Here is a 22,348-nt window from a genome sequence, read left to right on the forward strand (position 1 = left end):
ATCATTATGTCATGCCAATTGTCTCACTTATCTTGCCCTGTGTCTTGTCTCAATTGTCTGTAATTCACAATGAATATATGGGTATACTAGAGACTATTGTGTCACAAAGGACATGTGTTTTTTAGAAGTGCTTAGTGGTCCTAATAGTTTTAATCAACATCTCTCATAGAAAAAAGTTTTATTTTTTCAATGCAAAGTCCAAGACTTTAGACTCACATGATGTACCATAATATTAAAGAGAGCTTGGTCAGATGTGAAAAATACACGCAGCTTGGTTATGGAGACAGACCTGAGCTCTCAAAATTGTCCTTAGCAGTAGCTACAGCAGCTGCTACCATTGCCACCTCATCAACAAATACAGCCCAGAACACAGTCACCAGAAGTGGTGTGTGTGCAGATTATAGTCACCACCAGCAAAAACTGACAAGGAGCAAACATCTTCATCCTGCTCACCACAGACATTTGCAGACCATAGATGGCCTGGAAACCCATGGAAAGATGTGAGTACCACACAAGGAAGACTTTCTTAATCCTTTCCACAGAGCAAGAGTGAGAAAGTAGATACTCCCCAACCACAGGAGGAGAAATCCACCATTGATACTGACAAGGACATGGCAGAACACCCGATACTAAGACCTTTGAAGAAACCAGTATGAGCCATTTAACAGATCAAAGGAAACTGACATGTCAGATTCAGATCCAGGCAAGGAGAAAGATATACTTTCCAGGCAGAGGAATCTCTGCCCGTAGATGACTGACTTTCATCACTGGATAAGAGGCTATCCCACCACAATGTAGCACAGTAAGTAGACCTAGATGCCTGAGAGTAAAAGAAAAAAAAAATTGGAAAGTCTAAATAAAAATCCTGACAATGGCTCCAGGCTGGGCTCTATGAGTGTCTCAGGAGCTAGCCCTCAGGGAAAAACTATACATTCTGACAAGCCTCAAAAATTACCCTGAGCCTAGCACCATCAGAGCAACCCCAAGCTAGAAGAAACAGCCATCTCTCTCTTTTGTGATACTCAAAGGAAATCACCATTCCATTGCACTAACCTGGGAAGGTGTTATAAAATCTCTAGTAAGGAAGAGTTTGTTTTGCCTGCTGAAACAAACTGACTTAAGAAATCAATGAAGCCTCAGGAAAATCAAAAACTGTAAGCAAACCAGAGCACCAATAAACTGGTTAAGGTCTCAGGGGAGATAGAATATCCTGCCCCCCCCAAAAAAAATGGAAGAACACTTTTGTCCATCTATTTTTAGAATTTTTAAAAAATTGTTTTCTAATTTTTCATCATTTCTAGTTTTTTATTGTTTTTATTTTTTTATCTTGGTACTTTTGTGCTTCCTTTGCTATATTTAATAGCTGTTCAATTCATCTTCAGATATATATCCATATGCAATTATTTGACCTTATTCTTAATTGTGCACATACTAATTAATGTATTGATTACTTAATTCACAAACATTCATTAACTCCCTCAGTTGTACTATTCCTTTATACATTTTAAGTGTTTCATTTTAAAATGTTTCCTTTTTCCTTTTTCCTTTTCCTGTATCTCCCTTCTCCTTTACTTCTATCCATTTCCTCTCTCACATTTTAGGTATTGTGTTTTCTTTCTCCCTTTCCATCCCCATATGTCTCTAATTTTATTTTCTCCTCACAATTCTCCCTGAACTTACTAATTTCTGGTCATCTGACTTCTTCTTTGATTTTCTTAGTCTTTGTATCCCTAGTTGTTTGTTGGGAACTAGATTGTATCTAATGAACTGGATTGTATATGTCCTTATTTTGACTGTGTTAAACAATTTGTGCAACTATAGAGCTTAGTTTGATGATTTCCTAAAGCAGTGTGCTAGCACAGTATTGGTTTGCCTTCATACAAAATTTGGCAGAACACGGTGGAGAAAGACAAGAAAAATGGTATGGCCAGGTATCTCTACTCCCACTAACAATGAGTGGGAGTCCTTATATTGGGGTTCATTTCGCCTAACATCAACTTATCTGACCGTTTCAGCTTGTTTCAGAAGTATACTAGTTAATGCAAATAAGGAAAACCATGAGACCTATTTTTCTTTGAGCCTGGCTTGCTTCACTTAATATAATTTTTTCCAAAGTCTTCTATTTCCTAACAAATGGGGCAATGACATTCTTTCTGAGGGAGGCAGAGAATTCCATTGTGTCTATATTTCACATTTTCTTGATCCATTCATCTATTAAGGGGCATCTGAGGTGGTTCTATATCGTAGTTATCATAAATAATGCTGTAATAAAAATAGTTGTGCTAGTAACTTTAATATGGTCTTGGTCTTGTTTGTGATTCTTCAGGTAAATGCCCAAAAGTGGGATTGCTGGGTCAAGGGGAGGTCTATATGGAGGCTTTTGTGGAACATCAAGTACTACTTTCCAAATTGGTTGAACAAATTTACAAGTCAAGCTCTCATATATTTTTTCTAATATATTTATGATTTTTTTGTTGATTTGCATGCCGCCCTCATTGAAAAACCCCTGTTTTCATTGTATTTGTTCAGGGGAAGGGAAAAATCAATTGTTTAAACAGGGATACAGGTGGACCCATTGCAACAATGAGATGTACAAGACCTAATGTTGAAAAACGAATTTTAAAACATTAGTGCAGAAGTGGTGGTGGGATAGGAAAATATGGGAAGATGAAACAAAGGAGGAGGCAATAATGAGTGATAAGAAATATAATCATTAATTGCTTATGTAATTTTAACCACTCTGTATAATATTTTCACAATAAAAATAATTTAATAAATAAATATAATAATCCAGAGAAGAATTCCCCAAATCCTCTACAAACACTACTGATACATATGTTGAATGAAAAGTTTGAAAGCCTGCAAAAGACTCTAGATGAACGTGATAAGAAAATGCAAGAGCATGATGAGGCCAAGGAAAGAATAATACAAGAGTTAATGAGCCTGAGAGGCTGATCAAAGAGTAATTGAGGAATTGCATGAGCAAGATGAGAAAAAAATGATTAATAGATGCATTAATGGAATCCATAAACAGAAAGTTTGGGCAATCCCTAGAGGCTACAAAGGAAATGCTGGGTGAAGCCCAATGAAAGGAAAGTTTGTCCAATTAACTTATAACCAATCAAGAGATTTTAGAGTACATACTGAAAACATTATTAAGAAGATAAAGAAGTCCATACAAGACGTAAAACAAAGCTCCAACAAAGAATCTGAAGCCATCAAATCTGACCAATTAGAAGAAAAGGAAATAAGAATTCAATAAAAAAAAGTCTAGAGAGTAGGTTAGTCTGTGAAGGGGATTCATTCTCTGGGACTGAAGACAGCCTTGACACTATAAAAAAAAGTACAAATCTAAGAAATATGATAGATCTATTCAATAGTTAGAAGAGACCACTAAAAGGCCTAATTTAAAGCTAATGGTTGTAGAGGAAGGCTAAGAGAAGTGAAACATCTAGGACATTTATTTAACAGGATCCTAGCAGAGAACTTCCCAAACATGCAAAATGATAGGTTCATTAAACACAAGAAGACTTTAGAACACCAGATAGAACAGACCAGAATGAACATCCCTCTGTCACATTGTAATCCACACAGGATGAATTGAGACAAAGGAAAGGCTGATTAAAGCTTTCAGGGAGAAAAATTAATCACCTATAAAGGGAAACCAATCAGAATAATTTCAGAATTCTCAGCAGAGTCAATGAAAGTAAAAGTGGCTCAGGCTCTGGGTTTGATTCCCTAGCACCACATAAACAAAAAGAAAAATACTGGAAGGGGCCCTGTGGCTCAAGTGGTAGAGCACTAGCCTTGAGCTGAAGAGCTGAGAGACAGTGCCAAGGCCCAGAATTCAGCCACCATAAACAGGTGGGAGTTGAAATCCAAATGTCAGGTACAAGGGACTTCAAGTTAAAATTAGCAAGAATAGATAAAGAATATCATTACATATTCATTAAGGGATCTCTCCTTCAGAAGTATATTACAATTTGAAATGTCTGTTCACCAAAAAACAGAGGACCCAAATTAATCCAAGGAACACTACTTGCCCTAAAATCTCATATAAATTGAAAGACATTAATTATTGGGGACTTTTAATCACCACTATCCTAGCTGGATAGAACAACACAGCAAAACTCAAGAGAGAAACCTCAGATATAAAGAACTGCATAGCTCAACTAGACTTAACAGACATGTACAGAATATAGCACCCATCAGCATCTGAATACTTATTCTTCTCAGCAGCTCATGGAACATTCTCCAAAATAGATCACATTTTAGGTTACAAAGAAAATTTGTCCAAATTCAGAGAGATTGAAATTATCCCCTGCATTCTCTCAAACCACAATGGAATAAAAGGAGAATTCAACACCAAAAGCCATCCAAGAAAATCCTGTAACACATGAAGGCTGAACAACACCTTCTTGAACCACCAGTCGGTCATGGAACACATTATAATGGACATTTAAATGCTCATGATATTTAACAAAAATGAACACACAAATTACCAGCTCCTCTGGGACACAGCAAAGGTAGTACTCAGATGCAAGTGTATTGCTGAGTCCATATACCAACAAAGTGGAGAGATTTGAAAACCAATAATTTGACAATTCTGCCAAGGGCTATCTACAAATTTAAGGCCTATCAATATTTCCACATCATTCATCAATGAAATAGAAGAAGCAATCCCCAAATTCACATGCAACACTAAATAACAAAAGCAATCTTTTGCAGAAATAACAGTGCTGGGAGAATATCAATACAAAGTTTCAAATTCCAATACAAAGCTATAGTAATCAAAGCAGCTTTTTTCCTGGCACAAGAATAGACCTGAGGTACAATGGTATTGAACTGAAGACCCAGAAATGAACCCCCAGAACTGTAGCTGCCTAAACTTATATTAGGGAGCTAAAACAATATAATGGATGAAAGACAGCCTCTTCTGTAAATGCTGCTTTCCAAATTTAGTAAACAAAAAAACTGAACCTAAATTCTCATATATCACCCTGTACCAGAATCAACTCCAAATGGATCAAAGACTTCACCATGAAAGCAGACACATGAAAACATTAGAGGAAGGAATAGGAGTTATTCTAGGGTTCCTTGACAATGGACAAATTTTTCTGAAGAAAGACCCAGAAACACAAATACTCAAAGAAAAGGTTGGACAAAAGGGATTTCGTGCAACAGCATACTTCTGCAGGAGAAAGTACATAGCTACCAAAATCAAAGGAAAGCCCAGAGATTGTGAACAAATCTTCATTACCCATCCAACAGACAAGGATCTCTTACCTAAAATATAATTAGAATTCACAAAATTGAAGCCAACACCAACAAATTCTCAAAGAAACAGCCGCCCCACTAATAAATGGGTTAAAGACTTGCAGAGAAACTATAACAAGTAAGAAAAAAACCACTTGTTTCGCTACCTTGGTGTTGATTTCACTTAAAATCATCTTATCTGGTCAATATGTACATAGCATTTGACTTTTTCTGCTTGCTCAGACATACACCAGTTATAGCAAATAAATTGTTTCTTTCTTTTTTTTCTTTTCTTTTTCTTTGTATGTTCCTCCCCTACAGTATAACCCCTGTTTTCACTGTATATAATGTCGGTGCCCTGCATCTTCACTAATTTGGGGAGAGAAAAATAGTTTATATAGGGATACAGTTGCCCATTGTAACAATGACATCTACAAGGCACTTTGTTGAAAAAGGAACTTTACAATAGGTGTGTGGTCGGGGGAGAATGTAGTTGTGGAGGCGGAAGGGATGGTAGGAGAAAAACAAAGGAAGAGGCAATGTTTGGTAGGAAATATACTCATTACCTTGCTCAGGTAACTGTTACCCCTCTGTACAGTATTCTTTCTTTATTGTGAAAATAACGTACAAAAGGTTTACAATTACATGGGCAATGAAATGAGTGCATTTCTACTTAAGCATTGTTGCATCCTTCTTTGTTTCCCCTTCCTATCCCTTCCCATTTCCTCCCACAAAACTCATTCACCCTGCATACCTCTCTGACAAAGTTGAAAACTTCGTTTTTCGACATATCTTGTACATCTCGTTGTTGCAATGGGCCCACGTGTAGTCCAATTTAAACAATTTGTTTTTCCCTTCCCCTCCACAAATTATACTAACATCAAATACAGTGAAAACAGGGGTGATACCGTCTTCAAGAGTCCAACAAAACAACAAAAAATATCTATAAAATATGTTAGAAACAATAGCAAGAAAGAAAAAAAAAACATTTAGGTCCTTATCTTGGAGTTCATTTCGCCTCACATCAACTTGTCTTAACATATCTGCTTGTTTCAGACATACTACATACTACAAATGTGGGAAACAATGGAACCTATTTTTCTTTTATTTTTTTGAATCTATTTTTCTTTGTGCCTGGCTTACTTCACTTAATATAATTTTTTTCCAAGTCTTTGCATTTCTAGCAAATGGAGCAATGTCATTTTTTCTGATGGAAGAATTGAATTCCATTGTATATATATATACCACATTTTCTTGATCCATTCTTCTAATGAGGATCATCTACTTTAGAATACTGTATGGAGGTTCCTCAAAAGACTCCACGTAGAACTCCTCTATGACCCAGCAATCCCACTTTTGGGCATTTACCCAAATGATCACAATCAAGACAATAGTAAATCTACCATCACAACTATGTTTACTGCAGCATTATTTACCCTAGCTAAGATATATACAGTATTCTTACAATAAAAAAAAAAAAAACTTATGGCCAACAGACACGTGAAGAAATGCTCAACTTCTCTAGCCACAAAAGACATGCAAATCAACACAACATTGAGATTCCACATCACCTATGATCAAGAAATCTAATCAAAGATCCTGGAATGGATGTGGTCAAATGTATACCTTATTTCATTTTTGGTGGGAGCATTAACTTGTTCAACTACCTTTGAAAGGAGGATGGAAGCTACTCAAAGACAATGCATAGAGCTCACACATCATCTAGAAATCCCATGTTTGGCCATTGGCACAAATGAACACAAACAAGGCCATAAAACAGCTATCAGCATAAGAATGTTTATCACAGCATTATTCATCCCCAAAACCTCAGTAGATGAACTGATCAAAAAAGTGTGATAGATAGATAGAGAGAGGGAGAATATATTTTATTGAATATATATTTCAAATGTGTAAACATGTGTATATATATATATATATATGTGTTTATATATATATATAAACACATATTTATATATGTATATATGTAAATGTATGTATATAGATGCATATATATGTATATTGAATACATTATTCATATAGTAGATGTGTATATATATTCATATATTGTATATATTGTATATGTAGTGTATATGCATATATAGTGTATATAATATATACTTCTATATATTTGTATATATAATATATACAATATTTGAATATATACATATATTTATATATACAATATGTAGTACATATTATATAATTATAAATGATAATATGACATAAAATATATCAAATATATTATATAAAATACATAATAAACATACTATCATTTCTATATATACATATTTATAGATATAAATATATGTTATATATAATATGTAATACATAATATAATACATAGGTATATATAGATATATACATATAATACATAAGCATATATATTATATATAATATGTATTTGTATATTATATATAAATATGTCATATAATTATATACTTAGATGATATATATTTTATTTAATATATAATATGTAATATATTCTGTATATTTATATAAAATATATATACCTATGTATATATATCTGCCTATATTTATATACCTAAATTTTATAGGTATATATCTGTATATATTCCTTTATATTAACATATATACCTAAATATTATATGTATATGTCTGTATATATACCTATATATTATATATGACATATGTAATATATGTATATATACATATTATATGTATTCATATTATGTATATATCTATATATACGTGTTATATATATTAAATATTTCATAATTGACATTACATATTTATGAATTATATATAATATATTTTATATATAACTATATAATTTTTATTATATAGGTACCTACATGTATATACCTATATATATGCATATAGATATATTTTATAGAATATTTATTATATAGGTTTACATATATTATATATATAATATATAGGTACATATGTATATATTTATATTATCGTAATAATTCTTAATAGTGTACTCATTATTTTACTCATGTAACTCAAACATCTTTGGTTTATTGTTTTTTGAGGTCTAGAAAGAATGTCAATGCCACATTTGTTAGGAAATAAAAAGACTTAGAATAAATTATATAAAGTAATGTAAGCCAGGGCCAAAAAATATAGGTCCCATGGTTTCCCTTATGTGCAATAACTAGTATATTTCTAAGAGAAACAGAAACGGTCAAATAAGTTGATGATAGGTGAAATGAAGTGCAAGATAGGGACCCAAACGTTTTTTTTTTCTTTTTTGCGATTGTTTCTAACACATTTATAAGATGATTTTTTTTTTTTTTTGCTTTGTATGTCCCTCCTCCATAACATCATCCCTGTTTTCATTGTATTTGCTGTTGGTATACTTTGTGGAGGAGAAAGAAAAAAAAATGTTTAAATAGGAATACAGGTGGAAATAGGATATGCAAGATGTTATGTCGAAAATGAACTTTACGACTTGGGACAGGCGTGGGGGTGCGGGTGGGGGATTGGAAAGGGGTAAGCGAGGCAGGCGAGCAGAGTCAGGGAGTGGGGTAAGAAATGGGAAGGGATGGGAAGTTGAAACAAAGGAGGAAGCAACAATGCTTGATAAGAAAGGTACTCATTACCTTGCCCATGTAATTGTAATTCCTGTGTACAGAATTTTCAAAGTAAAAATAAATAAATAGAATAAATATCTTTGGACAATATCTTTACAATGAAGTATATAATGAAATAAGTTAGAACTTCATAACATTGCTTACAACCCATGACTTTGGAGAAATCACAGCCCTTTTGTAAACATTTGTGCATTAATGACAATTGAGTTTTGGCATTCCATTGTGACATCACCTACCAATTGTGGCTTCACATATGTATTGTGATTTCAACATGCTTGTGACACCACCAACTAATTGTGACATTAAAACATTATTATATCATATTTTTACATCACGTTGCCATTATGTTATATCTGCCCATTGTGTTATCACAAACCTAGTATGTTCTCATAATATTTTAAAAATTCCTGGCCTTTGGGACTCCCAGCTCTTTCCTTGAACTCCTGTACTCCTGTACTAGGAGCAAATAAAATTGAAGAAGTACTTGTGTTATGTCAATCTCACTTTTTTAAAATGAAAACACAATTTGACCTAATCACCCGCTCATATAACAAACCCATTATGATGTTACATTGCCATTTTGAAATCATGATCACATTGTGATGATTATAGGTTTGTGAAAACCCCATGGGACAGTAATATCACCCTGACAATGTGATGTCACAATATCATGTCATGATTACTTCTTAGCATATGAATATTTCTTAGCTCCTTGGAATAAACATAAGTCCTCCTTGTCATTGTGAACTAGTGACAATTGAGATCAGATATGCCAGGGTAATATCACAAACCCCTTGTTACATCATCAATATTTGGACATCACATTCCTGGTATGACACCATCAGCTCATTTTGACCTCACAATACTACAATTTCATGATAGTATTATGATATTACATATGCATTGTTGCATCATACATCCAATATGGATGTGTATCATATGAAATCCTATTATTTCAAATGTGACATGTGTCTTGTTATCAGAAACCCATTGTGACTGCATAACCATTGTGGTATCAATAATCCATTGTGACATCACAAACTCCTGTTCTCATAATTTTGGTAAAATGTTACCTTTGTGATATCTTAGGCCATTTGTAAGCTCATTATCTGTTTTCGACTTCCTAACATTTCATGTGTGACATGTCATAGAAAACGACTGTGACACCATGACCTCTAACATCACACTGCCAGATGTCATGAACATTGTGTCACATAGACACATCACAAACCTCTTTGGACTTTATCGCATTTGTGTTGAGACCTGCATTTGGAGATATCTCAATCCCTTTTTGAACTTATGTATTTATTTAGAATAAATGACAATAGAGATCTACCATGACATTTTGATTTCAGCATCCCATTGTGACCTCAGAAACCTGCTGTGACCTCATCACAATTATGGCATCAACAACTATTTATGACATCAAAACAATATGTCATGGTATGGTGACATCACATTTTATTGTGATATCATTGCCCCATTTTGTTTTCACAAACCTATTTTAACTCCATTACATGTTAGAAAACTGATGTACTTTGGGACTTCTAACTCCTTCCTTGAAAGCAGATAATCATTGTAAAATAGTAGCAATTGAAATCAGACCTGTGATTGAAATATTACAAGTGTGGTCACATCATTATCCTATTGTTGATGTCATAACCACTGTGACATCACAAAAACATTTTGACATCATATTGTAATTGTGACATGATTATCACATTGAGACATCCCAACCTGTTAAGACCTCTCAGAACCATTGAAAAAAACACAAGGCCTCCTTTGTGACATCAAAGTCCCTTTATTTACTTATTTCCTCATTGTGGATTAAGGACAATACACCTTCCATTGCAACATCAGAAACCTATAGTGACCTCATCACCAGTATGGCATCACAAGCTTGTCCCCTCATCATAACTTTTGAAATGCTGCCAGTGTGATACTTAGGCCCTTTGTGAGCTCATATTCTGTTTTCAAGCACATAATATTTATGACATGTGATACTGTAAAAACACTGTGACATCATGAAAATTGTGACATAACGTTGTCAGAGGTCATGACCAATTTGCCTCATGTTGACCATCATAAGCTTGTTAGGAATTCATCACATTCCTGCCAACACATGCCTTTGGAGACCTCACAAATCCTTTCTGATCTCATATAAACATTGGCAGTTGACAACCCATAGGGACATCACAAAATTCTTGTGACATCTTCAACATTATGACATCAACAAATAATTGTGACATTACATAATCATGACACATCATATTGCCATTGTGATATTTCTGTTCCATTGGGTTTTCACAAACATTATGACTTTACAACACTTTAGAAAATTCATAGGCTTTGGGACTTTAAGTTCCATATGTACTTGTATGTTATGACCCATAAAATCAAGACAATCCTTGCAGACACCTTTAAGATAACAAATTTATTTACAATAGAATAGGACCTGCAGCTACCTTGTACTGGACTAGATACCCAGAGACATGAGCAGCTGCGACCACCTCAGACCACCAATGGGAAGCTCTTTATTAATTGGTCTTCAAAACAAGAACCGCCCAAATTAAAATCTCCAAAGCTCCAAACTTCAAAGGGCAAGGCTTTTTTCTTTTCCCTTCCTCCCACCTTTTCTACACACCTTTCCTATCTTCCAGGTTCTTCTCCTTTCCCCTTCCACCACTTCCTTCTCTTCACGCCCCTCTACCCTCCACACGATTGACCTGTTCTACCCTAGTGGCCAATTGTCATGCTTCCCTTCCTACTCTCTCTCAACTCTCTTTCCTCCCAGGGCTTTCCCATCCTGCTGTCTCAACAATATCTTCGGATATTTGTGTATTTACAGGTGCTAATAGGTCATAATAGATTTAGGATATCACAATGGGATCATGATGTCATAACAACAACCTGATGTCACAATGCGTTTGTGATGTCACAAATAACTTTGAAATATCACAATTCCATGTCCAAATTCAATTGCTATGAGGATACAAGTTCAAAGAAGGACTGTAAAGTTCCAATGGCGAATTTTCTAAAAGATTATAAGGTCATAATTCATGAAATCACAAAGGGACAGTGATATCATGATGGAAAGTTGTCAAAATACCATTTCATAATAACGTTTTTATGTCACAATGAGTTGGCAATGCCCTAATGGTGATGAAGTTACAATAGGTTTATGAAGTAACAATGTGTTGATGTCACAATGGCATTCTGGATCTCAATTTTCATTAATTCACAATTAGTATATGGGCTCAAAAATGGACTCTGATGGCTCTAAAGACATGTTTTGTTACAAATGTGATGAAGTCCTAACAAGTGTGTGATGCACTAGGTTGCACAGTGATGTCTGACAGTGTGGAGTCACAGTGGGCATGTTACAGTGGATTTCTGAAATCACATATATCAGAAATATTATGAGGCTGAAAATAGATTATGAGCTCACAAAGGCCTAAGATATCATAATGGAACCATTTCAACAAAAATATTGGGATAGGACAGGTTTATGACATCACAGTGTGTTAGTGATATCACAATAGCTTGTAATATCACAAAGAGATTTTGATGTCACAATGGTTATGAGGTTACAGTTGGTTTCTAATATCAACCAATATGCATTACATTTAAAACAGAATGAAATTACTGAATAGGTATTCATAATTAGTCTATGGTCTTACAATGACAACTAGATGTCATCATGGTATGATCTCATTAGAGTTTGACGATATTACAATGAGTTGATGATGTCATAATGACAATGCAATTTGGCACTGATAATGATGTCACAAAAGATTTATGATATTACAATGGCATGTCCTTAGATCACGATGAATATATGGGTAAACAAAGTTACTAAGATATCACAAAGAAGGTGTGTTTGTTCAAAGTTGCTCAGAGGTCATATAAAGTTTGGAGTGTCACAATTTAGTTGTGGTGTCCCAAAGGCAATGTGATTTCAAAATGGGTTTATGAGGTCAGTTTTGGTGAGGTGTTAATGGGTTAGTCACAACTAGTGCTATTACAAACTTTTTATGACATTTGTAATATCACAATGACACGTCCAAATTCAATACATTCTAGTTCAAAACGAGGACACCATGATAACCAAGGTAGTATCTAAATCTGCAGAAACTGAAAATCATCATGGCATTTTGCTCTAGCTGTCTGGAGGGGGCAGGACATGTTGCCACAGGTAGATGGGCATTCTGCTGGAGGGGGTGGGATATCAAGCCCCACATGTTTCGCAATCAAGTAGTGATTGGGCAGTGGGCAGTTTGGGAAGTGACCATTGAAATACCTTAGAAAGGAGATTGGTTGTTGTTGGGTAGGGGTACAGGCTATGTGTTCTGAGCAACTGAATAGGAATAAATGCGGGGAAATACCTGGAAGGAAGGACATGGGGAGACAGCAGGAGGGGAAAGACCTGGGAGGAGAGGAATTGAAGGAAAGCCGTAGGGCAAAAATGGCAACTGGCCACTGGGCCAGAAGGGCAATCCTGTGAAATATGGAAAGTCCTAAAGAGAAGAAGGAAGTGGTAGATATGAAAAAGGGAAAGACCTTAGAATGAAGAACAAGTCAGGAGAGGGAGGGAGGAAGAGAAAAGTAAAAAGCCTTGCCTTTTGAAGTATGGAGATTTGGAGATCATAATTGTGGGGGGCGGTGATTTGCAGACCAATAAACAAAGGGTGGGGCTGCACATTGGAAGTTAGAGATTTGTTGGTCAAGGCTGCTTTTGTCTCACAATCAGGCATTCTCAGGCCCTTTTTGTGTAAATAAATTTGTTTATTCTCTTAAATGTGCCTCTATGCACTGTTTTGTGCTTTAGAGGTTATAATTTTTGGAGGCTCAAGTGAGATGGCTGTGGGGTTGGACTCAAGGAAACCCTCTTAGTTAAGTTTCTCAGGCCTCAGAACTGAAAGTGTCCCTTGAGTGTTTGTTTCCCAAGGACCAACAAAGTTGAGACTTATATAGAAATCCTCTAATGTTGAGTCTTGGTAAGGATGATAGCCTGTTTTGCGGACCTTTCTGGAGGTCATTTGTGGCTTCCTTGAGATGCCATCTGGAACCTCGTCGAGAGGTCATTTGGGCTTCCTTGGGAAGCCATCACTGTGATATCTTAGGATATCATAATCTGATTATCTGTTTTACGCCTTATAATGTTTCAGTTATAACATTGCTTGTGATATTGATATTGGAAATATCATTGTGATATTACAAACTCATGGAGACATCACTAAACCAATGGGAGCCTACCGTCATTCACAAACCCACTGTGAAATCACACTGACATTTTGACATCATGATCACATTGTGACACACCAAACTTATTTTGACCTCCTAGCACTTTTGAAAAAACACATAGTCTTTGTGACTTTATGGTCTGTGTATCCATATCTTCATTTTGACCGGACTTAAGATCACATTTTTAGAGAAGTTTCTCTTTAAATCATTAGCCCACTTATTTATAGGGCAGTTGTTTCTTTGAGGATTTGTTGTTGGGGGATTTAATTTTTTGAGTTCCAAGTATATTTTAGATATGAGACCTTTATCCATTGTATGGCTAGTTAAGATCTTCTCCCAATCCTAGGGCTTTCTATTGATCCTGCTAGCTATGTCCCTTGCCATGCAGAAGCTCTGCAACTTCATGCAATCCCATTTGTCCAACCTTTCTTTGATTTGTTGTGTTTCCAGGTCTGTATTAAGAAAATTTAGGCCGGCGCCAAGGAGACCTAGGGTTTCTCCTATTCCAACCTGTAATGTTTTCAGAGTGTCTGCTTTGACTCCGAGGTCTTTGATTCTGGTGCATAGTGGTATAGAAGGATCTAGCTTTAGTTTTCTACAAGTAGTTAACCAATTTTGCCAGAACCTTTTACTGAAGAGGGTGTCTTTCTTCAATTCTATTTTTTTAGTTCCCTTATCGAATATTAGATGGCTATAGGTCCGTAGGTTCATTTCTGGGTTTTCAATTCTATTCCATTAGTCCTGAGGTCTGGCCAATAGACACATGAAGAAAGGCTCAACCTCCCTATCCATTAAAGAAATGCAAATCATAACAGCATTGAGATACCACCACACCCCAGTTAGGATGGCAAAAATCAAGAACTCTAATAACAGATGCTGGAGGGGATGTGGACAGAAGGGAACCTTACTTCATTGTTGGTGGGAGTGTAAACTTGTTCAAACATTTTGGAAAGACGTCTGGAGGTTCCTCAAAAGCTTCCACATAGAGCTCCACTAAGACCCAGCAGTCCCACTTTTGGGCATTTACTCAAATGTTTACAAACAAGACCACACTAAATTTACCAGCACAACTATGTTTATTGCAGCATTATTTACCATAACTAAGATCTGGAACCAACCTAGTAGATGAATGGATCAAGAAAATGTGGTATATATAAACAATGGATTTCTATGCCTCCATCCGAAAGAATGACATTTCCCCATTTGTTAGGAAATGGAAAGACTTGGAAAAAATTATTTTAAGTGAAGTAAGCCAAGCCCAAAGAAACATAAGTACCATGATTTCCCTTATTTGCAATATCTAGTACATGTATGAGTCAAGCAGGAAAGGTCAGATAATGTGATGTTAGGAAAATTAACCCTAAGATATGTATTTAAATGTTATTTTTCTTTCATTCATTTGTTTCTAACGCAATTATAAGATTATTTCTTTTTTGCTTTGTATGTCCCTTCCCCACAGTATAACCCTTGCTTTCACTGTATTTGATGTCGATATAATTTGTGGAGGGGAAGGGGCAAAACAAGTCGTTTAAATAAGGATACAGGTGGACCTGTTGCAACAATGAGAAGTACAAGTTGTCATGTCAAAAACAAACTTTATAACTTGGTGGGGGGAAGGAGTGGGTGAGGGGAGAGGAAGGATGGGAAGGGTTGGGAAGAGTAAACAAAGGAGAAGGCTACAATGCTTGATAAGATATGTACTCACTATCTGGCCCATGTAATTGAAAACCCTGTGTACAGTATTTTCGCAATAAAAAAAGATCATATTTTTAAAGTTATCATCACAAACCCTTTGTGAAATCATCTCCAGAGTGACGTCAAATTGTTAATATGCTATCAACAGGTCATTGTGACATCACTTAACTACTGTGACAGCATTATCACATCATATTTTTGTTGGGCTGTGATAGACACATTGTGAGTTCATATTCTGTGATTTCATTTCATTTCACATTTCCATGTGGGTTGATCGCAGAAACGCATTGTGTCCCCATAATCATTGTCACATCACAATTTCTTTTTGATATCCCCATTGCATCAGCACTGTAACATTTCAACACATTGTGAAATCACATTGCCATTGTGCTTTCTCAATCACATTGTGACATTGCAAACCCTACTATGAACTGTTAGGTTCTTTGAAAAAACACATTGCCTTTTTGACATCACAATCCCTATCTTTATCATTATCCTCTTTGTGATCTAATAATAATTGAGATGTCATGGTAACATCACAACCCATTTGTGTTATCATCACCAGTATAAAATCACATTTTTGTTATGACAAAATCAGCTTATTGGGACATCAAAAAATTACTGTGACATCATTGCATTCTCATATCACAGTGTCATTATGATGCCATAGACATATTGGGCATGCCTATTCTGGGATTTCATGCTATTTCAAATGTGGCATGTGTTTTGATATCAGAAGTGCAGTGTGACATCAAAACTATTGTGATATCACAGTGCAATTGTGTTAAAACTGACACACTCTGACATCACAAACCTGTCTCTCCTCATAACTTTTATGACATGCTGTTGATGCGATATCAGAAATCCACTGAGATGTCATGACCACACTCACATTACACTGCCAGATTTCATGACCATTGTATCACATGGTGATATCACAAACCTCATAGGACTTCATCACAGTTGTGACAACACATGTATTTTAAGACATCATGATCCCTATGTGAATTCATATATTTATTGATACTACAAATACATTGTGACCTCACAGACATTGTCAATGCATCATCACTGTGGCATGACAAACCCATTGAGACATCACATTGCCGTTGTTATATCAGAAGCACATTGTGACATCCTAAACCTCGTATGACCTCTTAGAGACACAATATCTCCCCAAAAAGGTTTATGTGATTTTTTAAAATTAAATTGCTTTCAAGTTTTTTCATCATTTTCATTGAATTTTTGAATTCTTTTTACTTTATTTCCTATTGGTACTTTTTGTTTTTTGGCTTTACATAATTGCTGTATTCATTCCCAAGTAAACACACATCTTATATAAGACCATTTCCTTCATTGTGTATGCATGCTTAATTCAGATATCTATTACTGAATTCACAAACCCTCAGCCGTGACTCCTTTAACTGTAGTATTATGTCCTTATACTTATATAATTTTTATGTTCCAATGTCGATTTTTTTTTATTAATACGATTTTTTAATTGTGAAAACACAGATTAGTTACAATTACATGAACAATGTAAGGACTCATATTTTTTTCCTTTCTTGCTATTGTTTAACAATTTATGTAATTTTTGTTTCATTTTTAAATTTTTTTTCATTTTCCTTCCTCTGTATCTCTCTTCTTTCCTTCTATTCTTTGTCTCTCTCTGCATATATCTTGGTTATAGTCCCTCTCTCCCATTCCATCTCCACATACGTCTAATCTTATTTTCTTCACACAATTCTCCCTAAGCCTATTAATTTCTGGTCTGCTGACTCCTTCTTTGATTTTCTTAGTCCCTAGTTATTTGTTGTTGAACTAGATGTATCCACTGAACTTGAATATACATGTATTCGTTTTGACTGTTTCAAAAAATCTGTGCCACTAGGGAACTCTGATTACCGAATGCCATAAAATAGTGTCCTTGAATGGTATTGGTTTTGCTTTAATACCCGAAGTGGAAGGAAAAGTGGAGAAACACAAGAAAAATGGCAACTCCAGGCATCTCAACTCCCACTCATGATAATTAGGCAATAGAGCAGTTAATAATCCAAGGGGCCTTCCACAAATGGTCAACAACACTGATTAAAAACTAATAAAAATGCTAAATAAAAAGATTAAACACCTGCAAAAGTCTCTGTATAAAGGTGATAGGAAAAGGCGTGAGTCTGATAGGAAAATTCATGAGCATGATAAGGCTAATCAAAGAATAATTGAATTTTTCAGGTAGAATGGGAATAAATACAAGTTAATAGAGCATTCATGGAGTCCACAAACAGAAATCTGGAAGAATCCGAGGCCAGAAAAGGTATGCTGAATGAAACCCAGCAGATGGAAAGAGAGTCCTTGCATTCACGTGAGATATACATAGTAATTGTCAGACATATTTGCAGATCATCAACAATCCATGCAATATAAGCATATTTATAAAAGCTCAAGCAATACTTCTATCAGAAAATACTCACTGATAGTGCTATTGACTATAGTATTTCACCAAATCTGAAATTAGAAAACAGATAATTCCGTTGAAAACTATCAGAAATCCACATAGAACATCAAATTGCACTCATTTTGTGGAAAGAAATTTAAAAGGTATTTGAATAGATGCATATTCTGCATATTCTGCTAATTGCTTTCATATAAAGGCTTGCTCTCTCACGTCTTTCTTGATCCACCAAGATACTTTTATTTCATGGAACAGCAAACTGAGATGGAAAAAAATAGTTAACTGGCAATCATGTGAGGGCCAACAATAGAACTTAGGTTTGTAGAACCACTAAAATCAAGTTTTTTACGTTGCGAGGGTTAGGCAAGGGTAACAATCATGGGTAGAAAGATTTGGCTTCTTTTTTAAGCAACTCTAAATTCTATTGCTTGTATAATAATGAAAAAGGCTATGTTTCATAAAACCTTATACATCTCAATCAGTGTAGATTTTAAGTCTTGGCAGCCAGCTCCCATGAATGTCAGAGATAATTTGCTCAAATTATATGACTTTTTATGCAATGCTCTGAATATTCTTTTTCCTCTTTCAGAAACAACACCTGTCTTTTCCTGTTTGGATTCTTTTATTCAGAGGTTAATTTTCTTGATCAGGAATCTGCAAATAGTAGTCTATTATCTTTATATCCTGCTTTGATCTGGAGCTAAGAATATTTTTCTACGGTTTTAAGTGATGGAAAAAATAGACAAATAACTGAAAGTACTAATTATTGTAAACTATAGGGAATCTGTATCTTTTATTACATTTTACCATGCCTAACTTTATCCTCTTTCAGGTTGTCTGTAGCTGCTTTAGCACCACAATGTTCGAGACTGAGGTGCAGGTAAGGGACTATGTGGCCTGCCATCCCTAGATTTTTTACAATCTGCATCCTCTATAAAAAGTTCATTGGCTCTGCACTCTGTTCTCTTCTCTTCACATCATGCAATTCCAGAATAACTACTTGACGTAGGTTCTTGTCTCTCTATATGTAATTACTTGAGTTTTCGCTTTGAAACTTCACCAACAGAAGTCCAGAATAGATCAAATCTGTGCTGAAACCTTTTTCACATAATTCAAAAAATTATGACTTTTGAAATAACTTCCCAATTTGGTAAAAATTCATTCACTTTCCTATTTAAAATATAGTAGCTACTTTGTAAGTAAAACATGCTTCCCAAAAAAATTATACCCTTATATGATATTGTTGAAAAATCTGTGTTGGTCTGGGAGCTGACTTGATCATCTCCTGTTCTAACTTTACTCACCTATATTATTTCTATTTTTTTTCTTTTTGAATTTTATTTTTTATTTTTTTATTGTGAAAATACTGTTCAGAGGGGTTACAATTACATGGGCAAGATAGTGAGTACATTTCTTATCAAGCATTGTAGCCTCCTCCTTTGTTTACCTTTCCCATCCTTTCCCATCCTCCCTCCACCCCCACTGTTTTAGACGTGACAACTTGTATTTGTCATTTTTGCAACAGGTCCATCTGTATCCTTATTTAAACGACTTGTTTATGCCCTTCCCCTCCACAAATTATACAGACATCAAATACAGTGAAAGCAGGGGTTATACTGTGTGGGAGGGACATACAAAGCAACCAAGAAATAATGTATATAATTGCGTTAGAAACAAGTTCAAGAAAGAAAAAAAACATTTAAAATACCTATCTTACGGTTAATTTTCCTGACATCACCTTATCTGACCTTTTCTGCTTGACTCATACATATACTAGATATTGCAAAAAATGGAAATCATGAGAAACTTATGTTTCTTTGGGCTTGGCTTACTTCACATATTGCAAAAAATGGAAATCATGAGAAACTTATGTTTATTTGGGCTTGGCTTACTTCACATAATATAATTTTTTCAAGTCTTTCCATTTCCTAACAAATGGGACAATGTCATTCTTTCTGATAGAGACATAGAATTCCATTATGTATATATACCACATTTTTCTTGATCCATTCATCTACTGAAGGGCATGTGGGTTGGTTCTAGATCTTAGCTATGGTTAATAATGCTGCAATAGACATACTTGTGCTGGTAGCTTTCGTGTGGTCTTGTTTGTAAACATTTGGGTAAGTGCCCAAAAGTGGGATTGCTGGGTCATAAGGGAGTTCTTTTTAGTGAAGTCTTTTGAGGAACCTAAAGCCATGGAGAAAATAAAGTGTTTGTGTAGCACAGCTTACTAGGGAGCAAACCTACACATGAGAGCCTCGGCCAAGGCTAAAACTTTACTGGCTTTTATAACTATGATATTTATAGTGGGTTTACATGAACAGAACAGTTTTCCGGCGGGTAATAGTAAGAAAATAATTGATGGTAAGACATAGATAGCATGTGAAATGATTTGAAGTAGGAGAAAGGAGAGATTAAGGCAGGGGCTGAAGCTCGAAGCCTTGCTAGGTGCCAGCTAAGGAAGGTATAGTTACACAAGAGAAGGGCAGTAAATCAGGCATGTTTATGAACAAAAGCACTGGTCTGAAGCCTCAAAATGAGGACCTCTGTCTATGTGGACTGAACAGTCTCTAACATGATGTTTCATTTAAATTAAGAAGCACGATTTCAGATTTTTGCAGAATGGGATTGTGCATAGTCACAGGCAATCTCTGGTATGCCAGCTAATCCAATCTACTCATTCGTGTGTAACCTAATAGCCAGGTTTCAACACAAACCAATACAATGAGATTGTACAAAAGAAATTTTAACTTTTCTCTCCGCTGAATGAAAATTCTGCGAAATAATTTATCTTCCATATATTTACAAAACATTTCTCATCATCTTTTCTACTATTTTGGCTTCATTACTGATGTTCATAGTACTTTTATTTGGCGGCATGTCCGATCGTGGGGCTTGTACTGGGCCTGGACCATGTCCCTCATCTCTTCATCTCAAGGCTAGAGCTCTACCCCTTTAACCACATCGCCACTTCTGGCTTTTTTCTTTCTGCTTATTTGGTGTTGAGAAATAGAACCCAGGGCTTCATGCATGCAAGGCAAGTGCTCTACCACTGAGCCACATTTCTGGGACTTAAACTCAGTGTTTCATGGTCTCCTTAGATTTTTTTGCTAATGAATGATGACACTCTATTCTTTGAGCCATATCCTCACATTCTTCTTCTTGCGGGATAATTGGAGATGTTTTCACATTTTTGTCTGTTTAGGCTGACATTGAACCAAAATCTTCAGGTCTTATCCTCCTGATTTTCTAGGATTCTACACAGGAGGCCACTAACATCAAGCTTTGTGTTACTGTTATTTAAATTATGTAGTAGAAGAATGTGGAATTTTATTTGTGTTAAGTATGTAATTTTCAAAAACAAGTTTGAATCACCTTGTTATAATGTAACTGAGATCAATTTTAACTGTTAAACCAATTAATGTTTCACATTCCCACGGAAATATAATTGAAAAAAAAGGTATATTTGTTTTCTTAAACAAGTATTGGACCATGAATATCTTTCACTTTACATTCATGTTTTATAACTTAATTAGCAGACTTCAATGAATAAAATAAATATATTAATTGTATAACCACAATAAGCAAAGTGATTATAGTTAGGAATAGATATTTCAACACAGCAAAAAGACAAGTATTTGAGCAGTCTCCTAAAAATGAAATGATACTTAAAGCAACTAATGGATATGATGTAGTTTGATCATTACACAACATATAAATGTATGGGCTACCACTAAATTATTCATAACTATGTAAAAAATAATTATGTAGCTAGGGGCCATTGGCTAATGCTTGTAAACATAGCTACAATAGAGGCTCAAAACTAGAAAGGCCAAGGCTTGAAAGTCCATGAGACTCTTTTCTCCAATGAAACACCAAAAAACTGACAGTGGCTTAAGTGGTAGAGCACTAGCCTTGAGCTGAAAAGCTGAGGGAGAGCATCCAGTCGCAGATTTCAAGCCCCATGAATAAAAAAAGTAAAATTAAACAATTAAAAATAAACATATTTTGACATGAATGTTGAAATATATATTGTAAAAAAATTTAAATCCTCACTAGATATACTAGTTTATATAAATGTAGAGATGTGTTTTCTGGTTTTAGGTGTCAGTGAATTGTGTAAATCAAACAATTCTCACTC

At 35.1% G+C, this 22,348-nt stretch overlaps 1 pseudogene; it reads left to right on the forward strand.

Annotated features, from left to right (window-relative positions):
- Positions 1 to 219: 219 nt before the first annotated feature.
- LOC122119351 overlaps positions 220 to 22,348 on the forward strand; it is a 52,773-nt pseudogene continuing 30,644 nt past the window's right edge.

Source organism: Dipodomys spectabilis, unplaced genomic scaffold (genome assembly GCF_019054845.1).
Source record: "Dipodomys spectabilis isolate Male_0828 unplaced genomic scaffold, ASM1905484v1 ptg000164l, whole genome shotgun sequence".
Lineage (NCBI taxonomy): Eukaryota > Metazoa > Chordata > Mammalia > Rodentia > Heteromyidae > Dipodomys > Dipodomys spectabilis.